This window comes from Chenopodium album, chromosome 9 (genome assembly GCF_948465745.1).
Source record: "Chenopodium album chromosome 9, dcCheAlbu1.1, whole genome shotgun sequence".
Classification (NCBI taxonomy): Eukaryota; Viridiplantae; Streptophyta; class Magnoliopsida; order Caryophyllales; family Amaranthaceae; genus Chenopodium; species Chenopodium album.
In genome coordinates this window covers 36135176-36153052 of record NC_137842.1, presented here as the reverse complement: position 1 = coordinate 36153052, position 17877 = coordinate 36135176, and the positions used below count along the sequence as shown (strand labels likewise).

At 37.2% G+C, this 17877-nt stretch overlaps 1 non-coding gene across 1 annotated transcript; it reads right to left on the bottom strand.

Annotated features, from left to right (window-relative positions):
- Window positions 1-4097: 4097 nt before the first annotated feature.
- LOC145560974 (small nucleolar RNA R71) lies at window positions 4098-4203 on the bottom strand. The gene has a single exon (XR_014093561.1). It is a non-coding gene; the product is annotated as a small nucleolar RNA R71 (small nucleolar RNA).
- Window positions 4204-17877: the final 13674 nt, after the last annotated feature.

The window sequence follows — 17877 nt, the reverse complement described above, 5'->3', positions numbered from 1 at the left end:
CCTTAAAAGGAGTTACGCCCCTGTAACTCGACCAACACTTTAACTCACTAAATAAATCAACTATATTAACGATTTCTCAACAATCATCAATCAAAGAAAGGAAAACCTGAAAGTTTCAAACATCCAAAGAGCTTAGGTTTTAAAATGATTTGAATAAGAATAAAAGTGGTGAGTAAACTCATAAAAATATTTCTATAAGTCATTCGAAAAATAATTTAAAATACTTACATTAGGAGAAATTGATGTAAAAGTCTCGTATATATATATATAATTATAAAGTATGAATTGAAATAAAAATACTTAATAAAATATTTTAAAAGATCTATGAAAGTTTTCAATCTAAACAACTATTTAAAAACAAAGAATGCAAAACTTTATTTTGAAAACTGTGTATTTGAAAATTCCTTTTCCATACTTGTAATAAATACTTTTTCATAAATAAACTCAATAATCACATACATATTCAACTTCATAGCAAGGACTGTTATGGGTATTAAGCATAAAAGGAACACATCTTATCTTGACCCTCTTATCGCTAGTAGATTAGTAACTTGTCTCAAGGTATCCTCCAAAAGTATTAACAACTTCCCCAACACATTCATAAATTCTAGTAATACATCCTTAAATCGTAATCATTAACTCTTGGTTACTTCATAATATTTCATTTTAAACATTTAAAAACTCTCTCATTTTTTCTCATAACTCCAAATTCCTCATTCTGATTGTTATTGTCTATAACTCATCTTAAAGGCAATTCATTAATATCTCAATGCAAACATTGATTATTCCATCATTAATAACTTCTCTATATCAATTAACTTTGTCGTCAATCCCTTAGATTAAAATCCTTTAAGTAACCATCCAATCATTCCTTTATATAACTTTAATAAAATCCCTTCACAAAACTTCGATTTACAACAAATACCTTTTATGTCAAATACATCCTTTCACTTGAATTGCCTCAAAATCCTCTAATTTTCACATTAATTGTCAAAATCCTCTAACTTTTGTGTTAAGTTTCTTCAAAGATTCAACCATCATCCATTTTGCTTTAAATAATAACCACAATACTCATCTTCACACCGTATGGATACTTTCCACCATTCGGTACAAACTATCATAAATTAATGCGAATATCCAATTCGTATCTCCCAAAAATACATACCTTACTCCAACACTTATACAGAACTAGTTCAACTCATCATTACCACAAATAATATTTCCTTGATCAACATAAATTATATTCCGAAAATTCATGATAACAATTCGAAATAACTTCTCATTTATCTCATAGTAATCATCAAATCCTTTAATCACAAATATAACAACTCAACCATATTGACCACATGTACCACTCTTATGATCCCAATACTTGCCACATATCACATATCCAAATTATACTTCTCATAAAGGGTTAAGTCTAGAGTGACAATTCCAGTCATGAACTCCCTAACTGTGACTCCACTATCTTTCAAGTAATGCAAGTTAAACAAATTATGTCTAATTTAATCAATCCTTTCCATCTGTTTCACACACACATGCAAAACAATTAATTCAATGCTAAATCACATAAGCAATTTGATTTAAAATCCATTTGCAATAAGCAATTCATAACTCAATCAACCAAGCATAACTCAAGATCACCCAACCATGGGTAATAACTCAAAAATTTCGGACCCTTATACCATACGCTAAGTTGTTTTAACATCAACTTTAATGCACACATAATCACATGCACAACTTCAATTTCAAATAGTTTCAATTCTTTTTATTTTCGAAAATAATAAATATGTACTTGAATCAAAATATAGGATGGTCGAGCCCGCGTCTCTGATGAGTGTCATTTATGGCACTCATTTGGTTCTCTTTAGGGTGGATTTCATGCTATTCTATAGCTCTTTTCCTTAGCTTTTCCTTAATTTTACTCTTTATTTCTTTAGTTTGCATTTTCTTAGTTGAATTTCTATTTTATGCATTTCTTGGTTTATTTTGTTATTTTCTCTTTTATTTGTTTGTTTTCTTTCATTTTTCAGGTTAAGGTCGTTATCCAAAGACTCCCGAGGCCCCTTCCCAAGTTTGGCATTGGTTAGGATGCCTCATGTTCTCCATTTGAAGCTCAAACACGGAGAAGTGCAAGTTCCTAAAGACTTTAGGCCGTGCTTTCAAGTCGTGGGGGCACGGATTCTCGTGTTGAACCCACAATCATGGAGTTTAGAAACTGCAAGGTCCTGTGTTTATCAAGAGCATTGAGAGGAACGTAGGAAGAGCATCGACATGATGCTGAAGAAGGCTTTTATGTTCCGAGGCGCGGGCGCGCTTGTCTGGGTCTCTGTTCCGTACCCAGATTGGCGTGGTCGTACTTCACCTTATAGTTGGTTGCACCTGTACGGGTTTATTTGGGACGATCTAACTAATTTCTCTTTGTTAGTTTTACTATATATAGATTTTCATTCTATTTATAGAGGGAGATTATTAGAGAGTTCATTTTTTTTTTTGAATTAGAAGAGGAATTTTAGATCATTTTGTAGAGAGATAAACTCTAGATTGTAGAGAGAGAAATTCTTGATTGATGATTGAAGATTGATGATTCTAGCATTTTCTCCATTGAATTGAAGCAAGTTTGTAAGGGTTTCTTTTACTTTAATGCAATCTTTAGCTTATGATTTAAATAGTATTGTTGATTGTTCAAGTTTGAATTGAATTTGTGATTGTATTAGTTTTATTGATATGATGATGATGAAATTGTTGTTTAGCTTAGGTTTGATATTAATTTCCATAGATTGTGAGTAGTTCTCTTTCTAGGGGAATGGTGAAGCATATATGAGTAATGAATTGATGCTAATTGGGGGAAATTGATGGAGTTAATGTAGTGATTAAATTGGTTGATTGATTAAGTGCATGTGTGTGATTAATTGAAGAGTAGCTAACTTTGATTGTTGTACTAGACTGCATTTTAAGGTCACATTGATACGAAAAATTAATTTGTGGCTTGCTTTTGTCAATTCAGTAGGTTTGCAAGGTTCCTAGTTAGATGTCTCTTGTAGTTGACGGTAGTATGACCTCTAGGAGATAAGCTTACCATACTCTCTTGTTTGCTTAATTAATTTTCTCTCGCAACACTCGACTTAGTCATCTTCAATCCCAATTAGTTGTATCCATTGCGAGTATATGAGGATCCTAAAGTGCTTGATATATTAGATTTCTTCTTGATTGTTTGATTGCTTTGGAATTTGCACATCTTACTTCATTACTTCCAGATAGCTTAGCTTTAGCATTAGCATTCACCTACTAAATTCCTAGTGGTTCGACCCTCAACTTACTCCTATGCTAGGTATAAAGGTGTGTTGAGGGATTAAAAATTTTGTTTGACCGAGGGAAGATTAGTTTTCAACGACCTAGTCTCCACCCGCGATCAAAATGGCGCCGTTGTCGGAGAATGGCGTAGTTGTTTGCTATTATTGTTGAGTCTATTTCACGTAATTTCAAAAATACAAATTGATTTTTCTCTTTAGGCTACATTTGTAGCTAGCCGTGCCATTGATATTTTCTTTGAGTTTTTTGTATGCGTAGGATAAGAGGATGGACTTTAGTGTCATTTGATCCGGAAATCAAGAGAACAATAACAAGGATAAGGGTTGCTAATCGTTCTTTGAGTTCAAGCTCTCCAAGAGAGGAAATTCACCAAGAAAGAGAAGAGGAGGATCGAGCAAGCATGGGAGCTAATCCAAGAGTTGTTTTGAAGGAGTTGGGAACTCCCAGGGATTATAAATTTGAGAGTGGCATAGCTCCACCAACAACTCCCGCCAATGACTTTGAGATAAGGCCGAAAATGATAACAATGATTGAATGAAGGCAATTTAGAGGTGCCAAGCATGAAAGCCCACTAAACCATCTCAAAGAGTTTGAGAAGTATTGTAATACCATCAAGGTCAATGGGGTTTCTCAAGAATTCATAAGGCTCAAGCTATTTTCGTTTTCTCAAATCGGAAGGGCTTTGGAATTGTTGGACAAGGAAGTGAAACCCAATTCCTTGAGAACTTGGGATGAGGTTACTAAGGAGTTTCTTCCCCGTTTCTATCCTCCAAATAAGACCGCCGAGGCAAGAACTCTAATCCTAAGTTTCAAGCAAAAGCCTAGTGAGAGTTTATATGAGGCTTGGGAAAGATACGAGGAGTATCAACGAGAATGTCCTCATCATGGAATTCCAACCTATCAAATCATACAATTTTCAATGGAAGATTGAGCCCCTAAGGGAAGTCGTGTCTTAATGCCGGAGCCAGAGGCCCGATTATGAACAAGACCGAAGAAGAAGTTGTAGATATAATTGAGGATGCATTTCGTCACTACATGGATTGGCAAGAGGGAGAGAGAGAGAGTCCAAAAGTAAGAGTGGCTCAACGGTTTATTCGGTTGATCATCTTAATGCAATCAATAACTTGTCTTCCCAAATCTCAAAGTTAGGAAAGGAGATGACATTGATTAAAGCCAAGCTAGAGAGTTCCTCTTTGATTGTAGCAAGTCTTCCCTCCCACATAAAAGGGAGAGGTACACCTTCTAAATCTACTCCTCCTTCTACCTCGAGTAATATGCCAAGTGGTTGTATCCTTTGTGATGTTTGTGGGTCTTATGACCATGATTCTTCAAATTGTCCAAATTCTTTTGAAAATTATGATGATGTTGAAAACAATGACTGTGTTCAAGTGACTTTTGTTTCCAATAATAACAATGGACAAAGATTTGATGGTCCAAGGAATTTTGGGAATAGGAATTCTCACCAACAAGGTAGTTTTGATAACTAAAACAATGGTGGTTATAGGAACAAAGAAAATCAAGGTTTCCGAGGTAACTATAACAACAAAGGTTATAATAATCAAAACCAAAGCCAACAGTATGGAAATAAAGGCCAATCTCATGGCTTTGGTGGCCAACACCAAAATTTCGGTAACAATCAAGGTCGAGGTAATTGGAACAATCAACATAGGGGAAATTTTCAAAACAACAACAAAAGGGGACCCCCACCTGTATTTGCTCCAAGACCTCAAGGCAATGGTGACAATTCTTATGCTCAATCCCCATCTTCCAAGACTACCTTAGAGGTGATCATTGAAAACCAAACAAAGATTTTGAACACCTACATGTCGGTGAGTGATAAGAAGTTCAATGAGATGATGACACACAACAAGATACTTGAAACCCAAATCACTCAAGAAACCAACACTTTAAAAGATTGTGCTAGACCTTCTTCACTACCCTCTCAAGGAGTTGATCCTAAGAAACCCGTTTACTCTATCACCATAAGGAGTGGAAAAGTGCTTGAAGAGAGAGTTTCTAGGAATAGTGAGGAGAATGAGAAGAAGAGTGATTGTGATTCAAGTGAGGAAAAAGAGAAATATGTGTCAAAGAGTGTGAGCAAAGAGAAAGTCCATGAGAAAAAGAAAAATGTTGAGAAAGTGCAAGAGGAAGTTTGAAAACCCAACCTTCCATATCCTCAAAAGTTTATGAGGAACAAGTTAGATGAACAATTTGGGATATTCCTTTACATGTTGAAGGAGGTCCATCTTTTTATCCCTCTCACCGAAGCTATGACCTAAATACCTAGATATTCAAAATTCCTTAAGGATATTTTGAGTGGCAAGAGAGAGTGCAATGAGATAGATTCGGTAGAGCTTGATGAGTGTTGTAGTACATTAATTCATAGTGACCTACCAAAGAAGATGAAAGATCTGGGCAATTTCTCTATTCCTTGCAAAATCAAGAGTAAGTTATTTGAAAATGCATTGTGTGACTTAGGTGCTAGTGTTAGAATTATGCCTTACTCGGTGTTCAAGAAGCTAAATCTAGGAGAACTTCTTCCTACGAACACGACCTTGCAATTGGACGATAGATCTATTAAGTTCCCAAAAGGAAGAGTTGAAGATGTTCCCCTTAGGATAGTTGGTTTCACAATTCCCGTAGATTTTATTGTGCTAGAAATTGAAGAGGAAGACCACATTCCTATTATTCTATGGAGACCATTCTTAGCTACCTCGGGTGCTCTAATAGATGTTAAAGGAGGTTGTATCACTTTGAGAGTTGGTAATGAAAAAGAAAGTTTTAAGCTAAAACCAATGCATGAATCCTTGTCTTTTGTGAAAGGATTCATGAATGATAATTCCCTTCGTTCATTGGATAATGTGTTTGTGATTAATTCTTCAACTAACGGTGTTCATGAGATTTTTGATGATGTGCTTGTGAGGTTTGATGGCATGAAAGTTAGTGAAGAAGAAAATGAGCTTTGTCCTCTAGAGGAGGAGGATGGTTCCAAGGAAGTGGATGGTGTTAACCCGTCTACAAGAAGGAACAAGGCCAAGAAGAAGGCTAGGGCTTCTAGGAAGAAGCGAATGAGATTGAAGTTGAAGAATGAGAAGGTTGTTTTTAAAGTTCAAGCAAATGAGGTTTCATCAAGCTACAATAAAGAGTTGCTACAAATCGAAGAGAAGTTTGTACTTTCTGCCACTTTGAGTATGGTGGTGTCCTTTGACCCTCCATGATTGGGAGGAAGGGTCGAGCTTAGGACCATAAGCAAGCGCTTCCCGGGAGGCGACCCGAAGATTTCTTAATTTTTCTTTTGATTTCTATTTTCTTAATTTTCTTTCTTTTATTTTCTTTTCTTTCACTTGTTTTTCTTTTAGAATTATAGGTTAAATTCATGGAAATGGATTAATTTCCCTTGCAGCCGTGCCTTTACTTTCTTCTTTTCCTTTCTTTTCCTCATTTCTCCTTCTTCCCTATCACATTCAAACGCATCCCCTCTCATCTCACTCTCCAAACTGCACAAACCCTAACCCCTCTCATAAAATTTCATCACACAATCAACCAATTTTCAATAAAAAATCATCAAATCTTCCTATATTTTCGTCCTTTTCAACAAAGACTACACTATTCCATCCATTTCAACCTTCAATCTCTCTCATCCATTGTTGAAGCAAATTGGGGCTTTTTCGTTTTTGAGGGAATTGGTGGCCAAAACGTGTTCAATCTTTCATCTTGTATGGTATAAACATCTTCTTTTACTCTTAATTGCATAATTATATCATATAGTTGAAAGTATTAGATTGTTGATGGTTGTGAATAGTAGTAGTATGAATTTTGGTAATTTTGATGGTTGATGTTGAATTTTAGTTGATTATATATGTTGTTGTGGATTGTTATTGCCTCACATTGTGTTGTTTGATGTTCTTGTAGCTAAATTGAGCATGATTGTTGAGAATTGATGACGTCGGATTTTTGGTAGTATGATATTGATATTGTTGAACATTGGTTATTGGTTTCATTGTGATAGGTGTATTGTTGGGAAGCAATTGTTGATTTGAATCGGTGGTGATTGTGTAAATTTGGGATTGTTTGATTTTGGTAGTGAGTTGTTGATTGACGGTGATGGTAAAGGAGTGTGATTGAGGCATCTTGAATTGTTATTTGGTTTTTCTTGTGGTGTTTGTGGTATATTGTGATTGGATTGTTGAGCTATTATCTTTGAGAGATCACCATGTGATTGAGGTATCTTGAATTTGAATAACCCGCTCCTTCCCCCTTTACCACACAACCTTGCCAACCTACTCCTATTCCCAAATTACGAATTACCGACCCCATACAAAAGGCAAGATACACCAAGCTAAAAGATAACCGTTCCCTTAAACCTTCCCGACATTATTTCCAGCCGGACATGATCAAGTTGGGAATTGATGAAGACCTAAGGGAATTACTCAACAACCTCCTATGGGATAATTTGTGAGTTGGAGCTTCCGTACTTATGTTCAATCTACTTTGGAGTTTTTGGCTACGGTTGATCTTGTTGTGGCTGAGGGAGGTTACTACTGAGTTCGGTTTCAACTCTTCAACATTCATTTTGATTAATCTCTTGAAGAGTTCAATGCGGCTCTTGACTTCAATCCAAACTCGAATATTTTTGATCTGGAGCTCTGTTCAATAATGAGTATGATCAAAACTCATGGTGGGATGACATTTCAGGGTGTTGTGACTTTGTGACCCGGTATGCTAAGATTAGTAAGGTGTACCAACCATGTCTCCAAGTTTTCCATCAGCTTTTGGGGTATTCGGTATTTCCAAAGCAAGAGTTGGGTAAAATGAGTCGGTTGGAGCTTTGAATTCTTTTGGTGGTTACTCGTGAGGAGTACCGAGGTCGTCTAAATTTGGGGTACACATTTGTCAAGTATTTCCAACGATTGCAAGATAAATAATCCAGCGAGATTCCTTGTGGGATCATGTTCACAAGGCTAGTGAACAACAACACCATTTTGCTAACTCCTACATGGATTCCCTTAGTGCTCAAATGAAGGGCATGCAAATCCGGTTGGAGAGCATGTACAATCAAGACTTTGAGGCCCTCTACTCTCAAATGAGGGGAATTTTGAAGATGCAACAAGGTATGTTTCTCCAACAATAACATTTATATGATGCGGGTGTTAACTGGGGAGACATTACTCCCTCGGTTAACTACCCTAACTTTCCACCCCAAATTGTTCCTATACCATCTTTTGGGGGTGATGGGGTACCCATGTACCCATATTGGCAAGGACCCCCAGGGTGCAACACCGAGACTCGCTCATTCCCCGATGAGCATGGTAACTATGATTACCGTGTTCCCGGTGGGAGCGACTATAGGGTGATCCTAACTACCCCTATGTACACCCCGAGCACCTACTACCGCTCGCCTTGCCCGAGAAATTCATTCTCCTTGCCCTTGGAAACAAGATAACTTTAGGGAGCACTATGGTTAGCCAACTTGTTACACCGGGGGATGAGATCCTTATGGTCCCCCATCCAGGTTTCCTATGATGGGGATGACAATGACGGCTCCGGACCGAGTGGTAGTGGTAGCTAGTTCCCTCATTTTTGTGTCGTTTGCCTCAATCCCTTGTCTTATGTGTGCTTGCTCTGTATTGATGGGATGTTGATATTTATCTATGATTAGCTTTGGGGAACTTTACTTTTCTTAGAGGTTTGTCTCGGTGGCCAATTTGTTATTGAAGCTTGCCTTATTTCTTTTGCCTCTTAGTATGATGGTTTCTTTCTTGATCTCTCTTTGATGGTGTTTGCTCTTTCATGCCTATTTCTCTCTTTCTTGATCTTGTTGTTGTGATGATTTTTCATTGATGATGATACATGTGTTTCTCCCTAGAATCCAACCCCCTTATATCCAAATCCCATAAATCCAAACCCTTGAATCCAAATTTTGTAGCTTGTACTTTGTTGATCAGTTAGATGTCTAGTTGGTTATTTAGTTCCTATTTTCTTATCTTTGCTTTCTTGATAGTTTGGTTTAGCTTATTTTTGCTTATTAGTTTCTGTCCTTTTCGCTTTCCTTTCTTTTAGTTTGTTTTGAAGTTACTAACCGTTTTCTTTGTCTATAGTTCTCTTTTCTATTTTTGTTCTCACATGGCTTTGGTGATGATGCTTTGTTTCTTGGAGCTTCATGAGGTGGTTGATTCTTCACCTTACTGTTTTGGCATTGCTTGGAAGCCGGTGAATACTTTCTTATTTTTCTTTATCTCTTTTCTTTTCTTGGATGCATAGTTTAGGATTAGTTTTAGGAGAAGTTGAATGGTTCAAGGATGGATGCTTACCTAGAGTGTTTGGGATCATTAGCGATTTTGTAATTTGATCATTTGTTTGTTTATTGGGAATTATGTGTTTTACTTGCATTTTTGTTCCTTTCTTTATTTTCCTACTTTTCCTTTATCTATGTTTTTCTATTTCTCCTTTCTTTTCTTTTATTTTTCTTTCTTATTGATTTTGGTCTTTGGTATGTTTTGAGGCTTTATTTGTCATTTTTTTGTCTTTCTTTTGAATTGGATTATATACAACAGATTTTTGCTTTTGAATGAATATCTTTTTAAGTGTATGGGTATGCACGGTTTGAGAATATGCTCGGTTGACTCTAGGATATATGTATGCTAAGGTAGCATGTCTAAGAACTAGGTGGATCATGAAACCGGATTCTACTTGTTTGTGGCATGTTGGTAGTTGCTTCCTATAGTCGATTTTACACCTATAGTGAGTTTTTGCTACATCCATATGAGATTCATCATTGTTCAAGCCTTCAACATTTATTTGCATGAGCGGCATTGATCCTTGACTATTGCGGACCTAATCTTCAATCTTGACTCATAATTCTCAAACACGAGACCGAACCATCTAGGAAAGACAAAGGCATCACTTCGGGATGATAATTTTTATTTTCTAGGTTAATTTTCTTTCTTTCTAGTTCATTGGGTTTATATTTGCCTTCTTGCTAACCATTTGAGCCTTTTCTCTTCTTTTCAAGCCACATCTTTAGAATTTTGAGCCTTTTGTTTCTTTTTGTTCCATTTTTGGTCTTTGTGAAGCAAATGGCCATGTTTTTGGAGTTTGTGGTTTATAAGGTTGGATATTGGTTCTATTTGTAAGCAAGCTTGTCTTTTGTATATATTGTGAATAATGGCATATGAATGTTTGGTAAAAGCCGTTCAAAGTTAAAAAAGGCAAGGACATAATAAATGCAATTTGGAAAAAGCCGTCTAAAGTCATAAGAGGCGAGGACAATTTCTATAAATACACCAATGAATAAATAAAAAGTTGACAATGCGAAAATCCACAAATATTTTGATGTGATTCTTTTCCCTTTTCAAGCATTGAGGACAATGCTTCCTTTAAGCTTCGGGGAGAAGCGTTCACGCTTTTTGTATATATGCTTGTGGTTATAGCTTTGAATAAGCTTGGGGGAGTTACTTTGTTTTTGTTTGTTGATTGCTTTGTTATGAGGAGAAGGTTTGATCACCCTTTGCTTCACTAATTAGGAATACCGCCAAATATTAAAATTTTAATCCTACCCTCACCCTTTTTGCCCTTAAGTTACAACCATTAGGAAAGACCTTTCGACTTAGAGGTTGAGTCACATATTCAGGGAGGGCATTATGAGTTAAATCCTGAAGAGAGGGGATGCATAGTCAAGACGTCAAGTAGCCCAAAAGTGTGTTCTTTTCCGGCTCCTTCGAGGAGCTATTGAGATGCTCATTATAGGGAGATTTGAGACTATAGAGAGAACGCTGTAAGATCAAATGGGATGAAGGTGAATTGTGATAACTAGTTCTCTACGCTTAGCATATTCTATGTTTCAATCAACCTCGGATATTTTGAAACGTGCATACCCCTATTTGCTTAAGAAAAATGTTTATTCATTTGAAATGTAGTCGTTTTGTAAACTCCAATTCGTAAAGGTTTCAATTTTGCTTTTCTTTCTTTTACTTTACTTTCTATGGTTTGCCTTATGCATGTTGGTGGAGAGTTATAGGTTAAGCTCTTAGGAAACCTTTACAAGACCTCACTCGTACTCATAGGCGACTTTAGAATTTAAAGGGCTTGTTGTAGCTAAAACAACCGTGATTCCTACGATAGTGAGTCATAGTGTATATTCCCGTCTTATGTCTTTATTTTTCTTTTTGAATAAGTCTTTCATCCATATTCTTTCTTGCTTTGTTTTGCTCGAGGACGAGAAAAAGTTTAGCTTGGGGGAATTTGATGAGTGTCATTTATGGAACTCATTTGCTTCTCTTTAGGGTGGATTTCATGCTATTCTATAGCTCTTTTCCTTAGCTTTTCCTTAATTTTACTCTTTATTTCTTTAGTTTGCATTTTCTTAGTCGAATTTCTATTTTTATGCATTTCTTCGTTTATTTTGTTATTTTCTCTTTTATTTTCTTGTTTTATTTCATTTTTCAAGTTAAGGTCATTATCCAAAGGTTCCGTACCCATATTGGCGCGGCCGCGCTTCCCCTTATAGTTGGTCGCGCCCGGGTTTATTTGGGATGGTCTAACTAATTTCTCTTTGTTAGTTTTACTATAAATAGATTTTCATTCTATTTTTAGAGGGAGATTATTAGAGGGTTCACATTTTTTGAATTAGAAGAGGAATTTTAGATCATTTTGTAGAGAGAGAAACTCTAGATTGTAGAGAGAGAAGTTCTTGATTCATGATTGAAGATTGATGATTCTAGCAGTTTCTCCATTGAATTGAAGCAAGTTTGTAAGGATATCTTTTACTCAAATGCAATCTTTAGCTTATGATTTCAATAGTTTTGTTGATTGTTCAAGTTTGAACTGAATTTGTGATTGTATTAGTTTTATTGATATGATGATCAAGAAATTGTTATTTAGCTTAGTTTTGATCTTGATTTCCATGGATTGTGAGTAGTTCTCTTGCTAGGGGAATTGTGAAGCATATACGAGTAATGGATTGATGCTAATTGGGGAAAATTGATGGAGTTGATGTAGTGATTAAATTGGTTGATTGATTAAGTGCATGTGTGTGATTAATTGAAGAGTAGCTAACTTTGATTGTTGCAATAGATTGCATTGTAAGTTCACATTGATACGGAAAATTGATTTGTGGCTTGCATTTGTCTATTTAGTAGGTTTTCAAGGTTCCTTGTTATATGTCTCTCGTAGTTGACGCTAGTTTGACCTCTAGGAGATAAGCCTACCATACTCTCTTGATTGCTTAATTGATTTTCCTTCCCAACACTCGACCTAGCCATCTCCAATCCAAATTAGTTATATCCATTGCGAGTATATGTGGATCCTAATCCTATTGCTTGATATATTTGATTTCTTTTTGATTGTCTGATTGCTTTGGAATTTGCACACCTTAATTCATTGCTTTGAGATAGCTTAGCTGTAGCATTAGCATTCACCTACAATTCCTAGTGGTTCAACCCTCGACTTACTCCTATGCTAGGTATAAGGGTGTGTTGAGAAATTACAAATTTTGTTTGACTGAGGGAAGATTAGTTTTCAACGACCTAGTCTCCACCCGCGATCAGTCTCTCATGAAAGTTACCTACGACGTTGAGGCGAGCCTTTCCTAGATAAAGAGTCATACCCATTATAGGCCTCTGTAGAGAACTCGAGCATCCTTTTCTCATTCATTTTTCCACAAATAGGAAAATAGTTTTTATGTGAAAATAAAGCTTTTGACTCTCACACAAATGCAAAACTCTATCTATCCTATATGCCCTTCTTAAGTCTACCCACAATTTTTATTATTCCCAATTTTAATTTATTTAGGACCTTTGAAAAACTGATTCCACTTTATAACACTAGGGGTGTTCAAAACTATTCGACCCGGTTGACCTGACCAGCCGACTCGCTGACCCAACTAATTTTAACCGGGTAATTTCCTATTTTTTCTTGAATTCAGGGGCCGGGTACCCGACCCGAGAAACAGTACAACAATCCGGGTTGGCTCATGGGCCTGCTTGTGTGATTCGCGGGTACCCGAAAATCCGGAAGCTGATCTTTTTTTTTTTAAAAAAAAAATATTGTTTATAGCTTGGAACACCTAACTAGGGTTATATTATTTGACTCAAAAACTTCCAGCCGCAATACCTCTTTTTCTCTAGTGTGTTCCTCTTCATTCCACTCTAATGGAGTCTAATCTCCTTCTCTCTCTCTTGAAGAACTTCTGCTTAATTAACCGCCCCACTCCACGACACCACAAGTTCTCCATTTAATGCATGGTTTTTTCACCAATTCAGCCATAATCATAATGATTTTTTGGCGACTCTACCAAGGTGGCGTGTATTTCTCCATCTATTGATCTTTATTTTCATCTTCATTCTTTTCTCTCCTCTTTAAGTTGAGGTTCAATCATAGATTCTCTTACCCATGTTCTTCATTTTCATAGTCTAGGCTACTTGTCTTAATTATCAACACCAACCTGCTATTTATATCATATATTCTTGGTTTCTTTTGTTAGAAATAATATTGAATTCTCCAATTAGTAGGATCCTTTTCTTGTACTTGAGATGATTTTGAGCTTCTTTATTAATTTGGCAACTGCAGCAAGCAATTGGATGTCTAATTTTCATACAAAGTGTTTTGGGTGTTTTTGTCCCTCGGGAGAGTTACAACACGAAGATTAATCCGGGGTGAGCTGTACCTGCAAAACAACGGAGACACCAGTTGGGTGGTGCTCCGCCTCCGACGCACAAGTTAGAAACTTGAAGGGAGAAAAAGGTGCGGAAATTTAGGTAGGGATCTGCTCGGATTCCAAGCTCAGGATGTCTCTATCAAAGAGTAAATGTGTAATAAATGATAAAACGTGCCCTCAAAAAGAGGGACATCTCCCTATTTATAGGGTCCTTGGGAATTGTGCCCCTGATTAGGTCACTGAACCCTAATCATTGGTGGGTCGCGCCGCTTTGCGGCTTTCTCGGGATTTTGGCCTGAAGGCTGCCTTTTTTCCTTAATTTCTGGAGTGACACGTGTCAAGCGGGGATTGGTCCACTTTGGGCCATCCTGAGGCTGACACGTGTCATCCTCTGATTGGACCACGTGGCGGGGTAAAATTACCCTAAACATTTGCCCCTCACAGATGTGACGTGGCACGCCACGTGGCATCTGTGACACATGTCACGCTCCGGCTGGCGGTAATTTTACCGTTAAAGAGTAACCGTTCACCTTCCGAGTAAATTACGGAAATGCCCCCGTATTTACCCTCTATATATAACCGTTTTACCCTCATAATTTTGTACGTTTACAAAAACTTTCTAGAGAGAAAACTTTGAGAGAGCAGAAGTCATCCGTCTGAGTCAGGCGCAAGCAAGAGAGCTTGTTTTCCACCGACCCAGCCGGACCCGCCTACCTTCATATATCAAATCCCAAGGTATCGTCTCTGTCTCTCTCAGCTCTTTTTCTTTTTTCACCGCTTGTACATATTTCTTGCAATAAATGGATGCATCACCAACACACACGGCACAGCCTAGGTTAGAGTCCAGCCGGTCACCAGGGACGGCTGAGTCTAGGACTGGGAGTGCCGTCTCGGGGTGTTGGGACCACCCTTTGCCTTGGATTCCGACCAGTTATGTGTCTGTGCATAACACCATGGCTCGGACAATTGACGGCAACTGATCCAAATTACAAGAGCGAAGGCTCAGGCGGCCAAACGCCTGAGGGAGAAACGTCTGGTCAGGGAGGCCTGACGGCTCTGGAGAGATCCCCTCCGCGCGCCCCTTCAACTCCTGCTGATTCCTTCTTGGAGGAATGCGACCAAGGCGGCGACGAGGCCGCCTCTGCCCCCTTGAATCAAAGTGAGGAGGAGACGGAGAGCGACAGCTCCGCCTCTACCTCTGAGAGCAGAGACGACTTACCCCCGCTTCCGGATAGCGAGGAGGAAGAAAGGAAAAAGTGGAACGAGAAAGATGATCCCTTCAACATCCACGTCTCCTTGATAAGTGACATTTATGTCACTCCTAGGGGTAGTGTTTAGGTTATTTTCGTGTTTGTTTTCCCTTATTTTTCCTTTTATTCTGTTGTTTTCTCTTTAATAAAGTTTCCAGTTTATTTTGGTAATTTTGTCGTGTTTTAGTTCTATTCGTAGTTTTTAGTTTATTTTCGTATTTTATTTGCTTTTGATTTGTTATATTTCGTTCTTTATTTTTCCTTGATAGTTTTCCAATTTACTTTTATTTATTTTAATTGGTTTTGAGTCTATTTTATTTCACTTTCTGTGCTTGTATAGTTTTTGTTTAGTTTTTATTAGTTTTAAGTTTATTTTGTTATTTATTTGATTTTATTTACTTGTATAGTTTTATTTAATTTTTATTAGTTTAGTGTTATTTCTCCTTTTCTATTTTACTTTATTTTATTCCTAATTTATTTATTTCATTCCTTTTTGTCTTGATTTCTCCTCGGTTTTATGTGTAGGGGTTCGGGTTTTATGTCAAGTGGGTTCGGGTTCCAAGTTGAGTCAAACGCCAAACAAACCTGCTGCCCCTTATCCATCACCGCACCCTCCATTATCCTACACTACCCCAAGCAACAGCACTCTTCCCCTGCTGCCACCAATCAACCACCACCAACCCGCAATTGCCCAAAACAGCCACACAACACCACTCACCACCAGTTAACCCCTTATTCTCACACCAGCAGCAACAACAACCGTACTCACCTGCTGCCACCAACAAACACCACCAATCACCCCCGTACCAATCCGTGCAGCCACATCGACCAACCCAAACCAAACCAAAACCACCGCGCAACACAGCAGCCGCACCACCACAACCCAAACCAAACCAAAACCACCGCGCAACAGAGCAGCCACCACCAGCATCAATTACAACAACAATTGCACCTTACCGTCACCAATTCGCACAGCAACATCCCCAATTTACAGTAAATCATAAATTCTCAAGTTCGAGCAAACCGTTGGTGGTTCGGTCGAAGTTCGAGACAGAGACTTTGTGGGTTTCGTTAATCGAAGAGGAGTGGTCGAACATACCCATGGTTCGACCGAACCAACCCCGTAGTTCGGTCGAACCCACCACCGGTTCGATCGAACCATTCCACGAGCTTCGCACGCGATTGTTAATGAAGACCAACGGCCTTGATTTGATGATCGATTATAGCTGTTGAGAATGAACGGTGATGATTCTTTGATGAAGCTTGATGATGGATTTTGATGGGTGTGAAGTAGGGGATTGAACCCCATTTTTAGAACTTCAAAATTTCGAAGACAATTCAGTGGGAGTCGGTGGGTTTTGTGAAAATTGGTTTTTGGTTTTATTTTCTTTTTCTTTTATTTTTATTTTCTTTCTTTTCTTTTCCCATTTCTTATTTCTTTCTTTTATTTTTATAATTAGATTTTTATTTTACTTTTCCTTTTTAATTTATTTTCTTTTGTATTATTTACTTAGTATTTTATTAGCTTAGTATAAATACCCAATTTTGGGGTAATTAAAAGATAGAAGAACTATCTATTGAACTCTCTAATTAGTTTTAGGTTAGGTTAGGATTAGTCTTCTTTGGTAGAGAGAGAAAGTGAGGTTTTCTTCATTAATGAACTTGGATTTTGAAGAAGGAGCTTGTTCAATCCTTTGTAGACCTTCATCTTCAATTAATGAGCAATTTCTTACTCTCTCTCCTCTATTTTTATTTGTTTATTTTGATTATTATTTTAGTTGTGGGTATTGCTTGTTGATCATGTTGATTCTTGATTATTTGTTGATTAATCTTTTTATTATCATGATTAGTGAGTAATTTCCCCATTAAGGGGATGGTTGTGGTGTAGTTGGACCTTGAGGATGTTCTAGGGTTTAGAATTGATTTATTTGTGATTAAAGTCTTTATATGCTTGATATTCTTTAATCTTCTTGCAAGTGCACATTGTTGGTTGATTAAAGGTGAATCTTTGCTAACAAGAAACGAAAGTTGACTTAGTTAAGGTTCATTAGTATCGATTGTTATTTAATAGTACCTCCTAGTATATGGTTCTAATGTGGAAGCATAGAGGCTATGTTAGGAGAAGCCAATTGACCCCGGAAGGCGGCTAGATTGGATTCTTAATTTTGATATTCGAGCATGTTTAGTTCATAATTAATTCAATTTCTATGCCTTTGTTTATGTTCAAGTGAATGCTATACCTAAACCATTTCCCTTAATGTTTTATTTCTTGTTTTAGCATTTTTAGACTTTAGTTTATTTATCCCCTATTCCGGACTAGCTTAATTATTGATAACATTTGGTTGTGTTTACCGTTCTCTGTGGTTCGACCCCTATGCTTGCCTTATACTCGTATTAGGTTTGTTTAGGTTGTATAAATTGTATTTGATCTAGGGATAGACAATTGACGACGCGTTTATTCCCTTGTCAAATTGGCGCCGTTGCCGGGGAACGGCTTCCATTACCGTTATGTTATCTTATTGAGACTAGTCCATTGTATATATTTTCTTTTGATTTGTTTCTCTTCTCTTTGTTTTGTTTTTGAAAAATGGCACATTTTTCTTTTCCTCAATATGATGATGAGCCTTTTTGTGTCTACTTCCATAGACTTGTGGGGTTTTT